Here is a 24,100-nt window from a genome sequence, read left to right on the forward strand (position 1 = left end):
TTTCATGTCTTTTGATCCTGATATTCATGAACAACAACACATGATAAAATTGTTTATAGGATTATTATTAGGGTTAGGGTTAGGGTTAGCTTTTTTTTTTTTTGTTTCATGTCTTTTGATCCTGATATTCATGAACAACAACACATGATAAAATTGTTTATAGGATTATTATTAGGGTTAGGGTTAGCTTTTTTTTTTTTTGTTTCATGTCTTTTGATCCTGATATTCATGAACAACAACACATGATAAAAATTGTTTATAGGATTATTATTAGGGTTAGGGTTAGCTTTTTTTTTTTTGTTTCATGTCTTTTGATCCTGATATTCATGAACAACAACACATGATAAAATGTTTATAGGATTTATTATTAGGGTTAGGGTTAGCTTTTTTTTTTTTTGTTTCATGTCTTTTGATCCTGATATTCATGAACAACAACACATGATAAAATTGTTTATAGGATTATTATTAGGGTTAGGGTTAGCTTTTTTTTTTTTTGTTTCATGTCTTTTGATCCTGATATTCATGAACAACAACACATGATAAAATTGTTTATAGGATTATTATTAGGGTTAGGGTTAGGGTTAGCTTTTTTTTTTTTTGTTTCATGTCTTTTGATCCTGATATTCATGAACAACAACACATGATAAAATTGTTTATAGGATTATTATTAGGGTTAGGGTTAGCTTTTTTTTTTTTTGTTTCATGTCTTTTGATCCTGATATTCATGAACAACAACACATGATAAAATTGTTTATAGGATTATTATTAGGGTTAGGGTTAGGGTTAGCTTTTTTTTTTTTTGTTTCATGTCTTTTGATCCTGATATTCATGAACAACAACACATGATAAAATTGTTTATAGGATTATTATTAGGGTTAGGGTTAGCTTTTTTTTTTTTTGTTTCATGTCTTTTGATCCTGATATTCATGAACAACAACACATGATAAAATTGTTTATAGGATTATTATTAGGGTTAGGGTTAGGGTTAGCTTTTTTTTTTTTTGTTTCATGTCTTTTGATCCTGATATTCATGAACAACAACACATGATAAAATTGTTTATAGGATTATTATTAGGGTTAGGGTTAGCTTTTTTTTTTTTTGTTTCATGTCTTTTGATCCTGATATTCATGAACAACAACACATGATAAAATTGTTTATAGGATTATTATTAGGGTTAGGGTTAGGGTTAGCTTTTTTTTTTTTTGTTTCATGTCTTTTGATCCTGATATTCATGAACAACAACACATGATAAAATTGTTTATAGGATTATTATTAGGGTTAGGGTTAGCTTTTTTTTTTTTTGTTTCATGTCTTTTGATCCTGATATTCATGAACAACAACACATGATAAAATTGTTTATAGGATTATTATTAGGGTTAGGGTTAGCTTTTTTTTTTTTGTTTCATGTCTTTTGATCCTGATATTCATGAACAACAACACATGATAAAATTGTTTATAGGATTATTATTAGGGTTAGGGTTAGCTTTTTTTTTTTTTGTTTCATGTCTTTTGATCCTGATATTCATGAACAACAACACATGATAAAATTGTTTATAGGATTATTATTAGGGTTAGGGTTAGCTTTTTTTTTTTTTGTTTCATGTCTTTTGATCCTGATATTCATGAACAACAACACATGATAAAATTGTTTATAGGATTATTATTAGGGTTAGGGTTAGCTTTTTTTTTTTTTTGTTTCATGTCTTTTGATCCTGATATTCATGAACAACAACACATGATAAAATTGTTTATAGGATTATTATTAGGGTTAGGGTTAGCTTTTTTTTTTTTTGTTTCATGTCTTTTGATCCTGATATTCATGAACAACAACACATGATAAAATTGTTTATAGGATTATTATTAGGGTTAGGGTTAGGGTTAGCTTTTTTTTTTTTTGTTTCATGTCTTTTGATCCTGATATTCATGAACAACAACACATGATAAAATTGTTTATAGGATTATTATTAGGGTTAGGGTTAGCTTTTTTTTTTTTTGTTTCATGTCTTTTGATCCTGATATTCATGAACAACAACACATGATAAAATTGTTTATAGGATTATTATTAGGGTTAGGGTTAGGGTTAGCTTTTTTTTTTTTTGTTTCATGTCTTTTGATCCTGATATTCATGAACAACAACACATGATAAAATTGTTTATAGGATTATTATTAGGGTTAGGGTTAGGGTTAGCTTTTTTTTTTTTTTGTTTCATGTCTTTTGATCCTGATATTCATGAACAACAACACATGATAAAATTGTTTATAGGATTATTATTAGGGTTAGGGTTAGGGTTAGCTTTTTTTTTTTTGTTTAATGTCTTTTGATCCTGATATTCATGAACAACAACACATGATAAAATTGTTTATAGGATTATTATTAGGGTTAGGGTTAGCTTTTTTTTTTTTTGTTTCATGTCTTTTGATCCTGATATTCATGAACAACAACACATAGGATTATTATTAGGGTTAGGGTTAGCTTTTTTTTTTTTTGTTTCATGTCTTTTGATCCTGATATTCATGAACAACAACACATGATAAAATTGTTTATAGGATTATTATTAGGGTTAGGGTTAGCTTTTTTTTTTTTTTGTTTCATGTCTTTTGATCCTGATATTCATGAACAACAACACATGATAAAATTGTTTATAGGATTATTATTAGGGTTAGGGTTAGCTTTTTTTTTTTTTGTTTCATGTCTTTTGATCCTGATATTCATGAACAACAACACATGATAAAATTGTTTATAGGATTATTATTAGGGTTAGGGTTAGCTTTTTTTTTTTTTGTTTCATGTCTTTTGATCCTGATATTCATGAACAACAACACATGATAAAATTGTTTATAGGATTATTATTAGGGTTAGGGTTAGGGTTAGCTTTTTTTTTTTTTGTTTCATGTCTTTTGATCCTGATATTCATGAACAACAACACATGATAAAATTGTTTATAGGATTATTATTAGGGTTAGGGTTAGCTTTTTTTTTTTTTGTTTCATGTCTTTTGATCCTGATATTCATGAACAACAACACATGATAAAATTGTTTATAGGATTATTATTAGGGTTAGGGTTAGGGTTAGCTTTTTTTTTTTTTATTTCATGTCTTTTGATCCTGATATTCATGAACAACAACACATGATAAAATTGTTTATAGGATTATTATTAGGGTTAGGGTTAGGGTTAGCTTTTTTTTTTTTTGTTTCATGTCTTTTGATCCTGATATTCATGAACAACAACACATGATAAAATTGTTTATAGGATTATTATTAGGGTTAGGGTTAGGGTTAGCTTTTTTTTTTTTTGTTTCATGTCTTTTGATCCTGATATTCATGAACAACAACACATGATAAAATTGTTTATAGGATTATTATTAGGGTTAGGGTTAGCTTTTTTTTTTTTTGTTTCATGTCTTTTGATCCTGATATTCATGAACAACAACACATGATAAAATTGTTTATAGGATTATTATTAGGGTTAGGGTTAGGGTTAGCTTTTTTTTTTTTTGTTTCATGTCTTTTGATCCTGATATTCATGAACAACAACACATGATAAAATTGTTTATAGGATTATTATTAGGGTTAGGGTTAGCTTTTTTTTTTTTTTGTTTCATGTCTTTTGATCCTGATATTCATGAACAACAACACATGATAAAATTGTTTATAGGATTATTATTAGGGTTAGGGTTAGCTTTTTTTTTTTTTGTTTCATGTCTTTTGATCCTGATATTCATGAACAACAACACATGATAAAATTGTTTATAGGATTATTATTAGGGTTAGGGTTAGCTTTTTTTTTTTTTGTTTCATGTCTTTTGATCCTGATATTCATGAACAACAACACATGATAAAATTGTTTATAAGATTATTATTAGGGTTAGGGTTAGCTTTTTTTTTTTTTGTTTCATGTCTTTTGATCCTGATATTCATGAACAACAACACATGATAAAATTGTTTATAGGATTATTATTAGGGTTAGGGTTAGGGTTAGCTTTTTTTTTTTTTGTTTCATGTCTTTTGATCCTGATATTCATGAACAACAACACATGATAAAATTGTTTATAGGATTATTATTAGGGTTAGGGTTAGCTTTTTTTTTTTTTTGTTTCATGTCTTTTGATCCTGATATTCATGAACAACAACACATGATAAAATTGTTTATAGGATTATTATTAGGGTTAGGGTTAGCTTTTTTTTTTTTTTGTTTCATGTCTTTTGATCCTGATATTCATGAACAACAACACATGATAAAATTGTTTATAGGATTATTATTAGGGTTAGGGTTAGGGTTAGCTTTTTTTTTTTTGTTTCATGTCTTTTGATCCTGATATTCATGAACAACAACACATGATAAAATTGTTTATAGGATTATTATTAGGGTTAGGGTTAGGGTTAGCTTTTTTTTTTTTGTTTCATGTCTTTTGATCCTGATATTCATGAACAACAACACATGATAAAATTGTTTATAGGATTATTATTAGGGTTAGGGTTAGCTTTTTTTTTTTTGTTTCATGTCTTTTGATCCTGATATTCATGAACAACAACACATGATAAAATTGTTTATAGGATTATTATTAGGGTTAGGGTTAGGGTTTGCTTTTTTTTTTTTTGTTTCATGTCTTTTGATCCTGATATTCATGAACAACAACACATGATAAAATTGTTTATAGGATTATTATTAGGGTTAGGGTTAGGGTTAGCTTTTTTTTTTTTTGTTTCATGTCTTTTGATCCTGATATTCATGAACAACAACACATGATAAAATTGTTTATAGGATTATTATTAGGGTTAGGGTTAGGGTTTGCTTTTTTTTTTTTTGTTTCATGTCTTTTGATCCTGATATTCATGAACAACAACACATGATAAAATTGTTTATAGGATTATTATTAGGGTTAGGGTTAGCTTTTTTTTTTTTTGTTTCATGTCTTTTGATCCTGATATTCATGAACAACAACACATGATAAAATTGTTTATAGGATTATTATTAGGGTTAGGGTTAGCTTTTTTTTTTTTTGTTTCATGTCTTTTGATCCTGATATTCATGAACAACAACACATGATAAAATTGTTTATAGGATTATTATTAGGGTTAGGGTTAGGGTTTGCTTTTTTTTTTTTTGTTTCATGTCTTTTGATCCTGATATTCATGAACAACAACACATGATAAAATTGTTTATAGGATTATTATTAGGGTTAGGGTTAGGGTTAGCTTTTTTTTTTTTTGTTTCATGTCTTTTGATCCTGATATTCATGAACAACAACACATGATAAAATTGTTTATAGGATTATTATTAGGGTTAGGGTTAGCTTTTTTTTTTTTTGTTTCATGTCTTTTGATCCTGATATTCATGAACAACAACACATGATAAAATTGTTTATAGGATTATTATTAGGGTTAGGGTTAGGGTTAGCTTTTTTTTTTTTTGTTTCATGTCTTTTGATCCTGATATTCATGAACAACAACACATGATAAAATTGTTTATAGGATTATTATTAGGGTTAGGGTTAGCTTTTTTTTTTTTTGTTTCATGTCTTTTGATCCTGATATTCATGAACAACAACACATGATAAAATTGTTTATAGGATTATTATTAGGGTTAGGGTTAGGGTTAGCTTTTTTTTTTTTTGTTTCATGTCTTTTGATCCTGATATTCATGAACAACAACACATGATAAAATTGTTTATAGGATTATTATTAGGGTTAGGGTTAGGGTTAGCTTTTTTTTTTTTTTGTTTCATGTCTTTTGATCCTGATATTCATGAACAACAACACATGATAAAATTGTTTATAGGATTATTATTAGGGTTAGGGTTAGGGTTAGCTTTTTTTTTTTTTGTTTCATGTCTTTTGATCCTGATATTCATGAACAACAACACATGATAAAATTGTTTATAGGATTATTATTAGGGTTAGGGTTAGCTTTTTTTTTTTTTGTTTCATGTCTTTTGATCCTGATATTCATGAACAACAACACATGATAAAATTGTTTATAGGATTGGTTAGGGTTAGGGTTAGGGATGTAGGTATAGATAGGTTAGAATCCTATAGACCAAGCCTTCTCAGATTGTATTCAATTGAAAAAATTCTAAGTCCAAACAAGAGGGGATGTAGGTATAGATAGGTTAGAATCCTATAGACCAAGCCTTCTCAGATTGTATTCAATTGAAAAAATTCTAAGTCCAAACAAGAGGGGATGTAGGTATAGATAGGTTAGAATCCTATAGACCAAGCCTTCTCAGATTGTATTCAATTGAAAAAATTCTAAGTCCAAACAAGAGGGGATGTAGGTATAGATAGGTTAGAATCCTATAGACCAAGCCTTCTCAACGTGTATTCAATTGAAAAAATTCTAAGTCCAAACAAGAGGGGATGTAGGTATAGATAGGTTAGAATCCTATAGACCAAGCCTTCTCAGATTGTATTCAATTGAAAAAATTCTAAGTCCAAACAAGAGGGGATGTAGGTATAGATAGGTTAGAATCCTATAGACCAAGCCTTCTCAGATTGTATTCAATTGAAAAAATTCTAAGTCCAAACAAGAGGGGATGTAGGTATAGATAGGTTAGAATCCTATAGACCAAGCCTTCTCAGATTGTATTCAATTGAAAAAATTCTAAGTCCAAACAAGAGGGGATGTAGGTATAGATAGGTTAGAATCCTATAGACCAAGCCTTCTCAACGTGTATTCAATTGAAAAAATTCTAAGTCCAAACAAGAGGGGATGTAGGTATAGATAGGTTAGAATCCTATAGACCAAGCCTTCTCAGATTGTATTCAATTGAAAAAATTCTAAGTCCAAACAAGAGGGGATGTAGGTATAGATAGGTTAGAATCCTATAGACCAAGCCTTCTCAACGTGTATTCAATTGAAAAAATTCTAAGTCCAAACAAGAGGGGATGTAGGTATTGATAGGTTAGAATCCTATAGACCAAGCCTTCTCAACGTGTATTCAATTGAAAAAATTCTAAGTCCAAACAAGAGGGGATGTAGGTATAGATAGGTTAGAATCCTATAGACCAAGCCTTCTCAACGTGTATTCAATTGAAAAAATTCTAAGTCCAAACAAGAGGGGATGTAGGTATAGATAGGTGAGAATCCTATAGACCAAGCCTTCTCAACGTGTATTCAATTGAAAAAATTCTAAGTCCAAACAAGAGGGGATGTAGGTATAGATAGGTTAGAATCCTATAGACCAAGCCTTCTCAATGTGTATTCAATTGAAAAAATTCTAAGTCCAAACAAGAGGGGATGTAGGTATCGATAGGTTAGAATCCTATAGACCAAGCCTTCTCAGATTGTATTCAATTGAAAAAATTCAAAGTCCAAACAAGAGGGGATGTAGGTATAGATAGGTTAGAATCCTATAGACCAAGCCTTCTCAGATTGTATTCAATTGAAAAAATTCTAAGTCCAAACAAGAGGGGATGTAGGTATAGATAGGTTAGAATCCTATAGACCAAGCCTTCTCAGATTGTATTCAATTGAAAAAATTCAAAGTCCAAACAAGAGGGGATGTAGGTATAGATAGGTTAGAATCCTATAGACCAAGCCTTCTCAGATTGTATTCAATTGAAAAAATTCTAAGTCCAAACAAGAGGGGATGTAGGTATAGATAGGTTAGAATCCTATAGACCAAGCCTTCTCAGATTGTATTCAATTGAAAAAATTCTAAGTCCAAACAAGAGGGGATGTAGGTATAGATAGGTTAGAATCCTATAGACCAAGCCTTCTCAACGTGTATTCAATTGAAAAAATTCTAAGTCCAAACAAGAGGGGATGTAGGTATAGATAGGTTAGAATCCTATAGACCAAGCCTTCTCAACGTGTATTCAATTGAAAAAATTCTAAGTCCAAACAAGAGGGGATGTAGGTATTGATAGGTGAGACTCCTATAGACCAAGCCTTCTCAGATTGTATTCAATTGAAAAAATTCTAAGTCCAAACAAGAGGGGATGTAGGTATAGATAGGTTAGAATCCTATAGACCAAGCCTTCTCAGATTGTATTCAATTGAAAACATTCTAAGTCCAAACAAGAGGGGATGTAGGTATAGATAGGTTAGAATCCTATAGACCAAGCCTTCTCAGATTGTATTCAATTGAAAAAATTCTAAGTCCAAACAAGAGGGGATGTAGGTATTGATAGGTGAGACTCCTATAGACCAAGCCTTCTCAGATTGTATTCAATTGAAAAAATTCTAAGTCCAAACAAGAGGGGATGTAGGTATAGATAGGTTAGAATCCTATAGACCAAGCCTTCTCAGATTGTATTCAATTGAAAACATTCTAAGTCCAAACAAGAGGGGATGTAGGTATAGATAGGTTAGAATCCTATAGACCAAGCCTTCTCAGATTGTATTCAATTGAAAAAATTCTAAGTCCAAACAAGAGGGGATGTAGGTATTGATAGGTGAGACTCCTATAGACCAAGCCTTCTCAGATTGTATTCAATTGAAAACATTCTAAGTCCAAACAAGAGGGGATGTAGGTATAGATAGGTTAGAATCCTATAGACCAAGCCTTCTCAACGTGTATTCAATTGAAAAAATTCTAAGTCCAAACAAGAGGGGATGTAGGTATAGATAGGTTAGAATCCTATAGACCAAGCCTTCTCAACGTGTATTCAATTGAAAAAATTCTAAGTCCAAACAAGAGGGGATGTAGGTATAGATAGGTTAGAATCCTATAGACCAAGCCTTCTCAGATTGTATTCAATTGAAAAAATTCTAAGTCCAAACAAGAGGGGATGTAGGTATAGATAGGTTAGAATCCTATAGACCAAGCCTTCTCAGATTGTATTCAATTGAAAACATTCTAAGTCCAAACAAGAGGGGATGTAGGTATAGATAGGTTAGAATCCTATAGACCAAGCCTTCTCAGATTGTATTCAATTGAAAAAATTCTAAGTCCAAACAAGAGGGGATGTAGGTATTGATAGGTGAGACTCCTATAGACCAAGCCTTCTCAGATTGTATTCAATTGAAAACATTCTAAGTCCAAACAAGAGGGGATGTAGGTATAGATAGGTTAGAATCCTATAGACCAAGCCTTCTCAACGTGTATTCAATTGAAAAAATTCTAAGTCCAAACAAGAGGGGATGTAGGTATTGATAGGTTAGAATCCTATAGACCAAGCCTTCTCAACGTGTATTCAATTGAAAAAATTCTAAGTCCAAACAAGAGGGGATGTAGGTATAGATAGGTAAGAATCCTATAGACCAAGCCTTCTCAACGTGTATTCAATTGAAAAAATTCTAAGTCCAAACAAGAGGGGATGTAGGTATAGATAGGTTAGAATCCTATAGACCAAGCCTTCTCAACGTGTATTCAATTGAAAAAATTCTAAGTCCAAACAAGAGGGGATGTAGGTATAGATAGGTAAGAATCCTATAGACCAAGCCTTCTCAACGTGTATTCAATTGAAAAAATTCTAAGTCCAAACAAGAGGGGATGTAGGTATAGATAGGTTAGAATCCTATAGACCAAGCCTTCTCAACGTGTATTCAATTGAAAAAATTCTAAGTCCAAACAAGAGGGGATGTAGGTATAGATAGGTTAGAATCCTATAGACCAAGCCTTCTCAGATTGTATTCAATTGAAAAAATTCTAAGTCCAAACAAGAGGGGATGTAGGTATAGATAGGTGAGAATCCTATAGACCAAGCCTTCTCAACGTGTATTCAATTGAAAAAATTCTAAGTCCAAACAACAGGGGATGTAGGTATAGATAGGTTAGAATCCTATAGACCAAGCCTTCTCAACGTGTATTCAATTGAAAAAATTCTAAGTCCAAACAAGAGGGGATGTAGGTATAGATAGGTTAGAATCCTATAGACCAAGCCTTCTCAACGTGTATTCAATTGAAAAAATTCTAAGTCCAAACAAGAGGGGATGTAGGTATAGATAGGTAAGAATCCTATAGACCAAGCCTTCTCAACGTGTATTCAATTGAAAAAATTCTAAGTCCAAACAAGAGGGGATGTAGGTATAGATAGGTTAGAATCCTATAGACCAAGCCTTCTCAACGTGTATTCAATTGAAAAAATTCTAAGTCCAAACAAGAGGGGATGTAGGTATTGATAGGTGAGACTCCTATAGACCAAGCCTTCTCAGATTGTATTCAATTGAAAAAATTCTAAGTCCAAACAAGAGGGGATGTAGGTATAGATAGGTTAGAATCCTATAGACCAAGCCTTCTCAACGTGTATTCAATTGAAAAAATTCTAAGTCCAAACAAGAGGGGATGTAGGTATAGATAGGTGAGAATCCTATAGACCAAGCCTTCTCAACGTGTATTCAATTGAAAAAATTCTAAGTCCAAACAAGAGGGGATGTAGGTATAGATAGGTAAGAATCCTATAGACCAAGCCTTCTCAACGTGTATTCAATTGAAAAAATTCTAAGTCCAAACAAGAGGGGATGTAGGTATAGATAGGTTAGAATCCTATAGACCAAGCCTTCTCAACGTGTATTCAATTGAAAAAATTCTAAGTCCAAACAAGAGGGGATGTAGGTATAGATAGGTTAGAATCCTATAGACCAAGCCTTCTCAACGTGTATTCAATTGAAAAAATTCTAAGTCCAAACAAGAGGGGATGTAGGTATAGATAGGTTAGAATCCTATAGACCAAGCCTTCTCAACGTGTATTCAATTGAAAAAATTCTAAGTCCAAACAAGAGGGGATGTAGGTATAGATAGGTGAGAATCCTATAGACCAAGCCTTCTCAACGTGTATTCAATTGAAAAAATTCTAAGTCCAAACAAGAGGGGATGTAGGTATAGATAGGTAAGAATCCTACAGACCAAGCCTTCTCAACGTGTATTCAATTGAAAAAATTCTAAGTCCAAACAAGAGGGGATGTAGGTATAGATAGGTGAGAATCCTATAGACCAAGCCTTCTCAACGTGTATTCAATTGAAAAAATTCTAAGTCCAAACAAGAGGGGATGTAGGTATAGATAGGTAAGAATCCTATAGACCAAGCCTTCTCAACGTGTATTCAATTGAAAAAATTCTAAGTCCAAACAAGAGGGGATGTAGGTATAGATAGGTTAGAATCCTATAGACCAAGCCTTCTCAACGTGTATTCAATTGAAAAAATTCTAAGTCCAAACAAGAGGGGATGTAGGTATTGATAGGTGAGACTCCTATAGACCAAGCCTTCTCAGATTGTATTCAATTGAAAAAATTCTAAGTCCAAACAAGAGGGGATGTAGGTATAGATAGGTTAGAATCCTATAGACCAAGCCTTCTCAGATTGTATTCAATTGAAAACATTCTAAGTCCAAACAAGAGGGGATGTAGGTATAGATAGGTTAGAATCCTATAGACCAAGCCTTCTCAGATTGTATTCAATTGAAAAAATTCTAAGTCCAAACAAGAGGGGATGTAGGTATTGATAGGTGAGACTCCTATAGACCAAGCCTTCTCAGATTGTATTCAATTGAAAAAATTCTAAGTCCAAACAAGAGGGGATGTAGGTATAGATAGGTTAGAATCCTATAGACCAAGCCTTCTCAGATTGTATTCAATTGAAAACATTCTAAGTCCAAACAAGAGGGGATGTAGGTATAGATAGGTTAGAATCCTATAGACCAAGCCTTCTCAGATTGTATTCAATTGAAAAAATTCTAAGTCCAAACAAGAGGGGATGTAGGTATTGATAGGTGAGACTCCTATAGACCAAGCCTTCTCAGATTGTATTCAATTGAAAACATTCTAAGTCCAAACAAGAGGGGATGTAGGTATAGATAGGTTAGAATCCTATAGACCAAGCCTTCTCAACGTGTATTCAATTGAAAAAATTCTAAGTCCAAACAAGAGGGGATGTAGGTATAGATAGGTTAGAATCCTATAGACCAAGCCTTCTCAACGTGTATTCAATTGAAAAAATTCTAAGTCCAAACAAGAGGGGATGTAGGTATAGATAGGTTAGAATCCTATAGACCAAGCCTTCTCAGATTGTATTCAATTGAAAAAATTCTAAGTCCAAACAAGAGGGGATGTAGGTATAGATAGGTTAGAATCCTATAGACCAAGCCTTCTCAGATTGTATTCAATTGAAAACATTCTAAGTCCAAACAAGAGGGGATGTAGGTATAGATAGGTTAGAATCCTATAGACCAAGCCTTCTCAGATTGTATTCAATTGAAAAAATTCTAAGTCCAAACAAGAGGGGATGTAGGTATTGATAGGTGAGACTCCTATAGACCAAGCCTTCTCAGATTGTATTCAATTGAAAACATTCTAAGTCCAAACAAGAGGGGATGTAGGTATAGATAGGTTAGAATCCTATAGACCAAGCCTTCTCAACGTGTATTCAATTGAAAAAATTCTAAGTCCAAACAAGAGGGGATGTAGGTATTGATAGGTTAGAATCCTATAGACCAAGCCTTCTCAACGTGTATTCAATTGAAAAAATTCTAAGTCCAAACAAGAGGGGATGTAGGTATAGATAGGTAAGAATCCTATAGACCAAGCCTTCTCAACGTGTATTCAATTGAAAAAATTCTAACTCCAAACAAGAGGGGATGTAGGTATAGATAGGTTAGAATCCTATAGACCAAGCCTTCTCAACGTGTATTCAATTGAAAAAATTCTAAGTCCAAACAAGAGGGGATGTAGGTATAGATAGGTAAGAATCCTATAGACCAAGCCTTCTCAACGTGTATTCAATTGAAAAAATTCTAAGTCCAAACAAGAGGGGATGTAGGTATAGATAGGTTAGAATCCTATAGACCAAGCCTTCTCAACGTGTATTCAATTGAAAAAATTCTAAGTCCAAACAAGAGGGGATGTAGGTATAGATAGGTTAGAATCCTATAGACCAAGCCTTCTCAGATTGTATTCAATTGAAAAAATTCTAAGTCCAAACAAGAGGGGATGTAGGTATAGATAGGTGAGAATCCTATAGACCAAGCCTTCTCAACGTGTATTCAATTGAAAAAATTCTAAGTCCAAACAACAGGGGATGTAGGTATAGATAGGTTAGAATCCTATAGACCAAGCCTTCTCAACGTGTATTCAATTGAAAAAATTCTAAGTCCAAACAAGAGGGGATGTAGGTATAGATAGGTTAGAATCCTATAGACCAAGCCTTCTCAACGTGTATTCAATTGAAAAAATTCTAAGTCCAAACAAGAGGGGATGTAGGTATAGATAGGTAAGAATCCTATAGACCAAGCCTTCTCAACGTGTATTCAATTGAAAAAATTCTAAGTCCAAACAAGAGGGGATGTAGGTATAGATAGGTTAGAATCCTATAGACCAAGCCTTCTCAACGTGTATTCAATTGAAAAAATTCTAAGTCCAAACAAGAGGGGATGTAGGTATTGATAGGTGAGACTCCTATAGACCAAGCCTTCTCAGATTGTATTCAATTGAAAAAATTCTAAGTCCAAACAAGAGGGGATGTAGGTATAGATAGGTTAGAATCCTATAGACCAAGCCTTCTCAACGTGTATTCAATTGAAAAAATTCTAAGTCCAAACAAGAGGGGATGTAGGTATAGATAGGTGAGAATCCTATAGACCAAGCCTTCTCAACGTGTATTCAATTGAAAAAATTCTAAGTCCAAACAAGAGGGGATGTAGGTATAGATAGGTAAGAATCCTATAGACCAAGCCTTCTCAACGTGTATTCAATTGAAAAAATTCTAAGTCCAAACAAGAGGGGATGTAGGTATAGATAGGTTAGAATCCTATAGACCAAGCCTTCTCAACGTGTATTCAATTGAAAAAATTCTAAGTCCAAACAAGAGGGGATGTAGGTATAGATAGGTTAGAATCCTATAGACCAAGCCTTCTCAACGTGTATTCAATTGAAAAAATTCTAAGTCCAAACAAGAGGGGATGTAGGTATAGATAGGTTAGAATCCTATAGACCAAGCCTTCTCAACGTGTATTCAATTGAAAAAATTCTAAGTCCAAACAAGAGGGGATGTAGGTATAGATAGGTGAGAATCCTATAGACCAAGCCTTCTCAACGTGTATTCAATTGAAAAAATTCTAAGTCCAAACAAGAGGGGATGTAGGTATAGATAGGTAAGAATCCTACAGACCAAGCCTTCTCAACGTGTATTCAATTGAAAAAATTCTAAGTCCAAACAAGAGGGGATGTAGGTATAGATAGGTGAGAATCCTATAGACCAAGCCTTCTCAACGTGTATTCAATTGAAAAAATTCTAAGTCCAAACAAGAGGGGATGTAGGTATAGATAGGTAAGAATCCTATAGACCAAGCCTTCTCAACGTGTATTCAATTGAAAAAATTCTAAGTCCAAACAAGAGGGGATGTAGGTATAGATAGGTTAGAATCCTATAGACCAAGCCTTCTCAACGTGTATTCAATTGAAAAAATTCTAAGTCCAAACAAGAGGGGATGTAGGTATTGATAGGTGAGACTCCTATAGACCAAGCCTTCTCAGATTGTATTCAATTGAAAAAATTCTAAGTCCAAACAAGAGGGGATGTAGGTATAGATAGGTTAGAATCCTATAGACCAAGCCTTCTCAGATTGTATTCAATTGAAAACATTCTAAGTCCAAACAAGAGGGGATGTAGGTATAGATAGGTTAGAATCCTATAGACCAAGCCTTCTCAGATTGTATTCAATTGAAAAAATTCTAAGTCCAAACAAGAGGGGATGTAGGTATTGATAGGTGAGACTCCTATAGACCAAGCCTTCTCAGATTGTATTCAATTGAAAAAATTCTAAGTCCAAACAAGAGGGGATGTAGGTATAGATAGGTTAGAATCCTATAGACCAAGCCTTCTCAGATTGTATTCAATTGAAAACATTCTAAGTCCAAACAAGAGGGGATGTAGGTATAGATAGGTTAGAATCCTATAGACCAAGCCTTCTCAGATTGTATTCAATTGAAAAAATTCTAAGTCCAAACAAGAGGGGATGTAGGTATTGATAGGTGAGACTCCTATAGACCAAGCCTTCTCAGATTGTATTCAATTGAAAACATTCTAAGTCCAAACAAGAGGGGATGTAGGTATAGATAGGTTAGAATCCTATAGACCAAGCCTTCTCAACGTGTATTCAATTGAAAAAATTCTAAGTCCAAACAAGAGGGGATGTAGGTATAGATAGGTTAGAATCCTATAGACCAAGCCTTCTCAACGTGTATTCAATTGAAAAAATTCTAAGTCCAAACAAGAGGGGATGTAGGTATAGATAGGTTAGAATCCTATAGACCAAGCCTTCTCAGATTGTATTCAATTGAAAAAATTCTAAGTCCAAACAAGAGGGGATGTAGGTATAGATAGGTTAGAATCCTATAGACCAAGCCTTCTCAGATTGTATTCAATTGAAAACATTCTAAGTCCAAACAAGAGGGGATGTAGGTATAGATAGGTTAGAATCCTATAGACCAAGCCTTCTCAGATTGTATTCAATTGAAAAAATTCTAAGTCCAAACAAGAGGGGATGTAGGTATTGATAGGTGAGACTCCTATAGACCAAGCCTTCTCAGATTGTATTCAATTGAAAACATTCTAAGTCCAAACAAGAGGGGATGTAGGTATAGATAGGTTAGAATCCTATAGACCAAGCCTTCTCAACGTGTATTCAATTGAAAAAATTCTAAGTCCAAACAAGAGGGGATGTAGGTATTGATAGGTTAGAATCCTATAGACCAAGCCTTCTCAACGTGTATTCAATTGAAAAAATTCTAAGTCCAAACAAGAGGGGATGTAGGTATAGATAGGTAAGAATCCTATAGACCAAGCCTTCTCAACGTGTATTCAATTGAAAAAATTCTAAGTCCAAACAAGAGGGGATGTAGGTATAGATAGGTTAGAATCCTATAGACCAAGCCTTCTCAACGTGTATTCAATTGAAAAAATTCTAAGTCCAAACAAGAGGGGATGTAGGTATAGATAGGTAAGAATCCTATAGACCAAGCCTTCTCAACGTGTATTCAATTGAAAAAATTCTAAGTCCAAACAAGAGGGGATGTAGGTATAGATAGGTTAGAATCCTATAGACCAAGCCTTCTCAACGTGTATTCAATTGAAAAAATTCTAAGTCCAAACAAGAGGGGATGTAGGTATAGATAGGTTAGAATCCTATAGACCAAGCCTTCTCAGATTGTATTCAATTGAAAAAATTCTAAGTCCAAACAAGAGGGGATGTAGGTATAGATAGGTGAGAATCCTATAGACCAAGCCTTCTCAACGTGTATTCAATTGAAAAAATTCTAAGTCCAAACAACAGGGGATGTAGGTATAGATAGGTTAGAATCCTATAGACCAAGCCTTCTCAACGTGTATTCAATTGAAAAAATTCTAAGTCCAAACAAGAGGGGATGTAGGTATAGATAGGTTAGAATCCTATAGACCAAGCCTTCTCAACGTGTATTCAATTGAAAAAATTCTAAGTCCAAACAAGAGGGGATGTAGGTATAGATAGGTAAGAATCCTATAGACCAAGCCTTCTCAACGTGTATTCAATTGAAAAAATTCTAAGTCCAAACAAGAGGGGATGTAGGTATAGATAGGTTAGAATCCTATAGACCAAGCCTTCTCAACGTGTATTCAATTGAAAAAATTCTAAGTCCAAACAAGAGGGGATGTAGGTATTGATAGGTGAGACTCCTATAGACCAAGCCTTCTCAGATTGTATTCAATTGAAAAAATTCTAAGTCCAAACAAGAGGGGATGTAGGTATAGATAGGTTAGAATCCTATAGACCAAGCCTTCTCAACGTGTATTCAATTGAAAAAATTCTAAGTCCAAACAAGAGGGGATGTAGGTATAGATAGGTGAGAATCCTATAGACCAAGCCTTCTCAACGTGTATTCAATTGAAAAAATTCTAAGTCCAAACAAGAGGGGATGTAGGTATAGATAGGTAAGAATCCTATAGACCAAGCCTTCTCAACGTGTATTCAATTGAAAAAATTCTAAGTCCAAACAAGAGGGGATGTAGGTATAGATAGGTTAGAATCCTATAGACCAAGCCTTCTCAACGTGTATTCAATTGAAAAAATTCTAAGTCCAAACAAGAGGGGATGTAGGTATAGATAGGTTAGAATCCTATAGACCAAGCCTTCTCAACGTGTATTCAATTGAAAAAATTCTAAGTCCAAACAAGAGGGGATGTAGGTATAGATAGGTTAGAATCCTATAGACCAAGCCTTCTCAACGTGTATTCAATTGAAAAAATTCTAAGTCCAAACAAGAGGGGATGTAGGTATAGATAGGTGAGAATCCTATAGACCAAGCCTTCTCAACGTGTATTCAATTGAAAAAATTCTAAGTCCAAACAAGAGGGGATGTAGGTATAGATAGGTAAGAATCCTACAGACCAAGCCTTCTCAACGTGTATTCAATTGAAAAAATTCTAAGTCCAAACAAGAGGGGATGTAGGTATAGATAGGTGAGAATCCTATAGACCAAGCCTTCTCAACGTGTATTCAATTGAAAAAATTCTAAGTCCAAACAAGAGGGGATGTAGGTATAGATAGGTAAGAATCCTATAGACCAAGCCTTCTCAACGTGTATTCAATTGAAAAAATTCTAAGTCCAAACAAGAGGGGATGTAGGTATAGATAGGTTAGAATCCTATAGACCAAGCCTTCTCAACGTGTATTCAATTGAAAAAATTCTAAGTCCAAACAAGAGGGGATGTAGGTATTGATAGGTGAGACTCCTATAGACCAAGCCTTCTCAGATTGTATTCAATTGAAAAAATTCTAAGTCCAAACAAGAGGGGATGTAGGTATAGATAGGTTAGAATCCTATAGACCAAGCCTTCTCAACGTGTATTCAATTGAAAAAATTCTAAGTCCAAACAAGAGGGGATGTAGGTATAGATAGGTGAGAATCCTATAGACCAAGCCTTCTCAACGTGTATTCAATTGAAAAAATTCTAAGTCCAAACAAGAGGGGATGTAGGTATAGATAGGTAAGAATCCTATAGACCAAGCCTTCTCAACGTGTATTCAATTGAAAAAATTCTAAGTCCAAACAAGAGGGGATGTAGGTATAGATAGGTTAGAATCCTATAGACCAAGCCTTCTCAACGTGTATTCAATTGAAAAAATTCTAAGTCCAAACAAGAGGGGATGTAGGTATAGATAGGTTAGAATCCTATAGACCAAGCCTTCTCAACGTGTATTCAATTGAAAAAATTCTAAGTCCAAACAAGAGGGGATGTAGGTATAGATAGGTTAGAATCCTATAGACCAAGCCTTCTCAACGTGTATTCAATTGAAAAAATTCTAAGTCCAAACAAGAGGGGATGTAGGTATAGATAGGTGAGAATCCTATAGACCAAGCCTTCTCAACGTGTATTCAATTGAAAAAATTCTAAGTCCAAACAAGAGGGGATGTAGGTATAGATAGGTAAGAATCCTACAGACCAAGCCTTCTCAACGTGTATTAAATTGAAAGAATTCTAAGTCCAAACAAGAGGGGATGTAGGTATAGATAGGTTAGAATCCTATAGACCAAGCCTTCTCAGATTGTATTCAATTGAAAAAATTCTAAGTCCAAACAAGAGGGGATGTAGGTATAGATAGGTTAGAATCCTATAGACCAAGCCTTCTCAACGTGTATTCAATTGAAAAAATTCTAAGTCCAAACAAGAGGGGATGTAGGTATAGATAGGTTAGAATCCTATAGACCAAGCCTTCTCAACGTGTATTCAATTGAAAAAATTCTAAGTCCAAACAAGAGGGGATGTAGGTATAGATAGGTGAGAATCCTATAGACCAAGCCTTCTCAACGTGTATTCAATTGAAAAAATTCTAAGTCCAAACAAGAGGGGATGTAGGTATAGATAGGTGAGAATCCTATAGACCAAGCCTTCTCAACGTGTATTCAATTGAAAAAATTCTAAGTCCAAACAAGAGGGGATGTAGGTATAGATAGGTTAGAATCCTATAGACCTAGCCTTCTCAGATTGTATTCAATTGAAAAAATTCTAAGTCCAAACAAGAGGGGATGTAGGTATAGATAGGTTAGAATCCTATAGACCAAGCCTTCTCAACGTGTATTCAATTGAAAAAATTCTAAGTCCAAACAAGAGGGGATGTAGGTATAGATAGGTTAGAATCCTATAGACCAAGCCTTCTCAGATTGTATTCAATTGAAAAAATTCTAAGTCCAAACAAGAGGGGATGTAGGTATAGATAGGTTAGAATCCTATAGACCAAGCCTTCTCAACGTGTATTCAATTGAAAAAATTCTAAGTCCAAACAAGAGGGGATGTAGGTATAGATAGGTTAGAATCCTATAGACCAAGCCTTCTCAACGTGTATTCAATTGAAAAAATTCTAAGTCCAAACAAGAGGGGATGTAGGTATAGATAGGTTAGAATCCTATAGACCAAGCCTTCTCAACGTGTATTCAATTGAAAAAATTCTAAGTCCAAACAAGAGGGGATGTAGGTATAGATAGGTTAGAATCCTATAGACCAAGCCTTCTCAACGTGTATTCAATTGAAAAAATTCTAAGTCCAAACAAGAGGGGATGTAGGTATAGATAGGTTAGAATCCTATAGACCAAGCCTTCTCAGATTGTATTCAATTGAAAAAATTCTAAGTCCAAACAAGAGGGGATGTAGGTATTGATAGGTTAGAATCCTATAGACCAAGCCTTCTCAGATTGTATTCAATTGAAAAAATTCTAAGTCCAAACAAGAGGGGATGTAGGTATAGATAGGTTAGAATCCTATAGACCAAGCCTTCTCAGATTGTATTCAATTGAAAACATTCTAAGTCCAAACAAGAGGGGATGTAGGTATAGATAGGTTAGAATCCTATAGACCAAGCCTTCTCAGATTGTATTCAATTGAAAAAATTCTAAGTCCAAACAAGAGGGGATGTAGGTATTGATAGGTTAGAATCCTATAGACCAAGCCTTCTCAGATTGTATTCAATTGAAAAAATTCTAAGTCCAAACAAGAGGGGATGTAGGTATAGATAGGTTAGAATCCTATAGACCAAGCCTTCTCAGATTGTATTCAATTGAAAAAATTCTAAGTCCAAACAAGAGGGGATGTAGGTATAGATAGGTTAGAATCCTATAGACCAAGCCTTCTCAGATTGTATTCAATTGAAAAAATTCTAAGTCCAAACAAGAGGGGATGTAGGTATAGATAGGTTAGAATCCTATAGACCAAGCCTTCTCAGATTGTATTCAATTGAAAACATTCTAAGTCCAAACAAGAGGGGATGTAGGTATAGATAGGTTAGAATCCTATAGACCAAGCCTTCTCAACGTGTATTCAATTGAAAAAATTCTAAGTCCAAACAAGAGGGGATGTAGGTATAGATAGGTTAGAATCCTATAGACCAAGCCTTCTCAGATTGTATTCAATTGAAAACATTCTAAGTCCAAACAAGAGGGGATGTAGGTATAGATAGGTTAGAATCCTATAGACCAAGCCTTCTCAGATTGTATTCAATTGAAAAAATTCTAAGTCCAAACAAGAGGGGATGTAGGTATTGATAGGTTAGAATCCTATAGACCAAGCCTTCTCAGATTGTATTCAATTGAAAACATTCTAAGTCCAAACAAGAGGGGATGTAGGTATAGATAGGTTAGAATCCTATAGACCAAGCCTTCTCAGATTGTATTCAATTGAAAAAATTCTAAGTCCAAACAAGAGGGGATGTAGGTATTGATAGGTGAGACTCCTATAGACCAAGCCTTCTCAGATTGTATTCAATTGAAAACATTCTAAGTCCAAACAAGAGGGGATGTAGGTATAGATAGGTTAGAATCCTATAGACCAAGCCTTCTCAACGTGTATTCAATTGAAAAAATTCTAAGTCCAAACAAGAGGGGATGTAGGTATTGATAGGTTAGAATCCTATAGACCAAGCCTTCTCAACGTGTATTCAATTGAAAAAATTCTAAGTCCAAACAAGAGGGGATGTAGGTATAGATAGGTAAGAATCCTATAGACCAAGCCTTCTCAACGTGTATTCAATTGAAAAAATTCTAAGTCCAAACAAGAGGGGATGTAGGTATAGATAGGTTAGAATCCTATAGACCAAGCCTTCTCAACGTGTATTCAATTGAAAAAATTCTAAGTCCAAACAAGAGGGGATGTAGGTATAGATAGGTAAGAATCCTATAGACCAAGCCTTCTCAACGTGTATTCAATTGAAAAAATTCTAAGTCCAAACAAGAGGGGATGTAGGTATAGATAGGTTAGAATCCTATAGACCAAGCCTTCTCAACGTGTATTCAATTGAAAAAATTCTAAGTCCAAACAAGAGGGGATGTAGGTATAGATAGGTTAGAATCCTATAGACCAAGCCTTCTCAGATTGTATTCAATTGAAAAAATTCTAAGTCCAAACAAGAGGGGATGTAGGTATAGATAGGTTAGAATCCTATAGACCAAGCCTTCTCAACGTGTATTCAATTGAAAAAATTCTAAGTCCAAACAAGAGGGGATGTAGGTATAGATAGGTTAGAATCCTATAGACCAAGCCTTCTCAACGTGTATTCAATTGAAAAAATTCTAAGTCCAAACAAGAGGGGATGTAGGTATAGATAGGTTAGAATCCTATAGACCAAGCCTTCTCAACGTGTATTCAATTGAAAAAATTCTAAGTCCAAACAAGAGGGGATGTAGGTATAGATAGGTTAGAATCCTATAGACCAAGCCTTCTCAACGTGTATTCAATTGAAAAAATTCTAAGTCCAAACAAGAGGGGATGTAGGTATAGATAGGTGAGAATCCTATAGACCAAGCCTTCTCAACGTGTATTCAATTGAAAAAATTCTAAGTCCAAACAACAGGGGATGTAGGTATAGATAGGTTAGAATCCTATAGACCAAGCCTTCTCAACGTGTATTCAATTGAAAAAATTCTAAGTCCAAACAAGAGGGGATGTAGGTATAGATAGGTTAGAATCCTATAGACCAAGCCTTCTCAACGTGTATTCAATTGAAAAAATTCTAAGTCCAAACAAGAGGGGATGTAGGTATAGATAGGTTAGAATCCTATAGACCAAGCCTTCTCAACGTGTATTCAATTGAAAAAATTCTAAGTCCAAACAAGAGGGGATGTAGGTATAGATAGGTGAGAATCCTATAGACCAAGCCTTCTCAACGTGTATTCAATTGAAAAAATTCTAAGTCCAAACAACAGGGGATGTAGGTATAGATAGGTTAGAATCCTATAGACCAAGCCTTCTCAACGTGTATTCAATTGAAAAAATTCTAAGTCCAAACAAGAGGGGATGTAGGTATAGATAGGTTAGAATCCTATAGACCAAGCCTTCTCAACGTGTATTCAATTGAAAAAATTCTAAGTCCAAACAAGAGGGGATGTAGGTATAGATAGGTTAGAATCCTATAGACCAAGCCTTCTCAACGTGTATTCAATTGAAAAAATTCTAAGTCCAAACAAGAGGGGATGTAGGTATAGATAGGTTAGAATCCTATAGACCAAGCCTTCTCAACGTGTATTCAATTGAAAAAATTCTAAGTCCAAACAAGAGGGGATGTAGGTATAGATAGGTGAGAATCCTATAGACCAAGCCTTCTCAACGTGTATTCAATTGAAAAAATTCTAAGTCCAAACAACAGGGGATGTAGGTATAGATAGGTTAGAATCCTATAGACCAAGCCTTCTCAACGTGTATTCAATTGAAAAAATTCTAAGTCCAAACAAGAGGGGATGTAGGTATAGATAGGTTAGAATCCTATAGACCAAGCCTTCTCAACGTGTATTCAATTGAAAAAATTCTAAGTCCAAACAAGAGGGGATGTAGGTATAGATAGGTGAGAATCCTATAGACCAAGCCTTCTCAACGTGTATTCAATTGAAAAAATTCTAAGTCCAAACAAGAGGGGATGTAGGTATAGATAGGTTAGAATCCTATAGACCAAGCCTTCTCAACGTGTATTCAATTGAAAAAATTCTAAGTCCAAACAAGAGGGGATGTAGGTATAGATAGGTTAGAATCCTATAGACCAAGCCTTCTCAACGTGTATTCAATTGAAAAAATTCTAAGTCCAAACAAGAGGGGATGTAGGTATAGATAGGTGAGAATCCTATAGACCAAGCCTTCTCAACGTGTATTCAATTGAAAAAATTCTAAGTCCAAACAACAGGGGATGTAGGTATAGATAGGTTAGAATCCTATAGACCAAGCCTTCTCAACGTGTATTCAATTGAAAAAATTCTAAGTCCAAACAAGAGGGGATGTAGGTATAGATAGGTTAGAATCCTATAGACCAAGCCTTCTCAACGTGTATTCAATTGAAAAAATTCTAAGTCCAAACAAGAGGGGATGTAGGTATAGATAGGTTAGAATCCTATAGACCAAGCCTTCTCAGATTGTATTCAATTGAAAAAATTCTAAGTCCAAACAAGAGGGGATGTAGGTATAGATAGGTGAGAATCCTATAGACCAAGCCTTCTCAACGTGTATTCAATTGAAAAAATTCTAAGTCCAAACAACAGGGGATGTAGGTATAGATAGGTTAGAATCCTATAGACCAAGCCTTCTCAACGTGTATTCAATTGAAAAAATTCTAAGTCCAAACAAGAGGGGATGTAGGTATAGATAGGTTAGAATCCTATAGACCAAGCCTTCTCAACGTGTATTCAATTGAAAAAATTCTAAGTCCAAACAAGAGGGGATGTAGGTATAGATAGGTTAGAATCCTATAGACCAAGCCTTCTCAACGTGTAGTTTATTGAAAAAATTCTAAGTCCAAACAAGAGGGGATGTAGGTATAGATAGGTTAGAATCCTATAGACCAAGCCTTCTCAACATGTATTCAATTGAAAAAATTCTAAGTCCAAACAAGAGGGGATGTAGGTATAGATAGGTTAGAATCCTATAGACCAAGCCTTCTCAACGTGTATTCAATTGAAAAAATTCTAAGTCCAAACAAGAGGGGATGTAGGTATAGATAGGTTAGAATCCTATAGACCAAGCCTTCTCAACGTGTATTCAATTGAAAAAATTCTAAGTCCAAACAAGAGGGGATGTAGGTATTGATAGGTGAGACTCCTATAGACCAAGCCTTCTCAACGTGTATTCAATTGAAAAAATTCTAAGTCCAAACAAGAGGGGATGTAGGTATAGATAGGTTAGAATCCTATAGACCAAGCCTTCTCAACGTGTA

The sequence above is a fragment of the Euprymna scolopes genome, chromosome 46, assembly GCF_053919585.1.
Source record: "Euprymna scolopes isolate OS-2025 chromosome 46, ASM5391958v1, whole genome shotgun sequence".
Lineage (NCBI taxonomy): Eukaryota > Metazoa > Mollusca > Cephalopoda > Sepiida > Sepiolidae > Euprymna > Euprymna scolopes.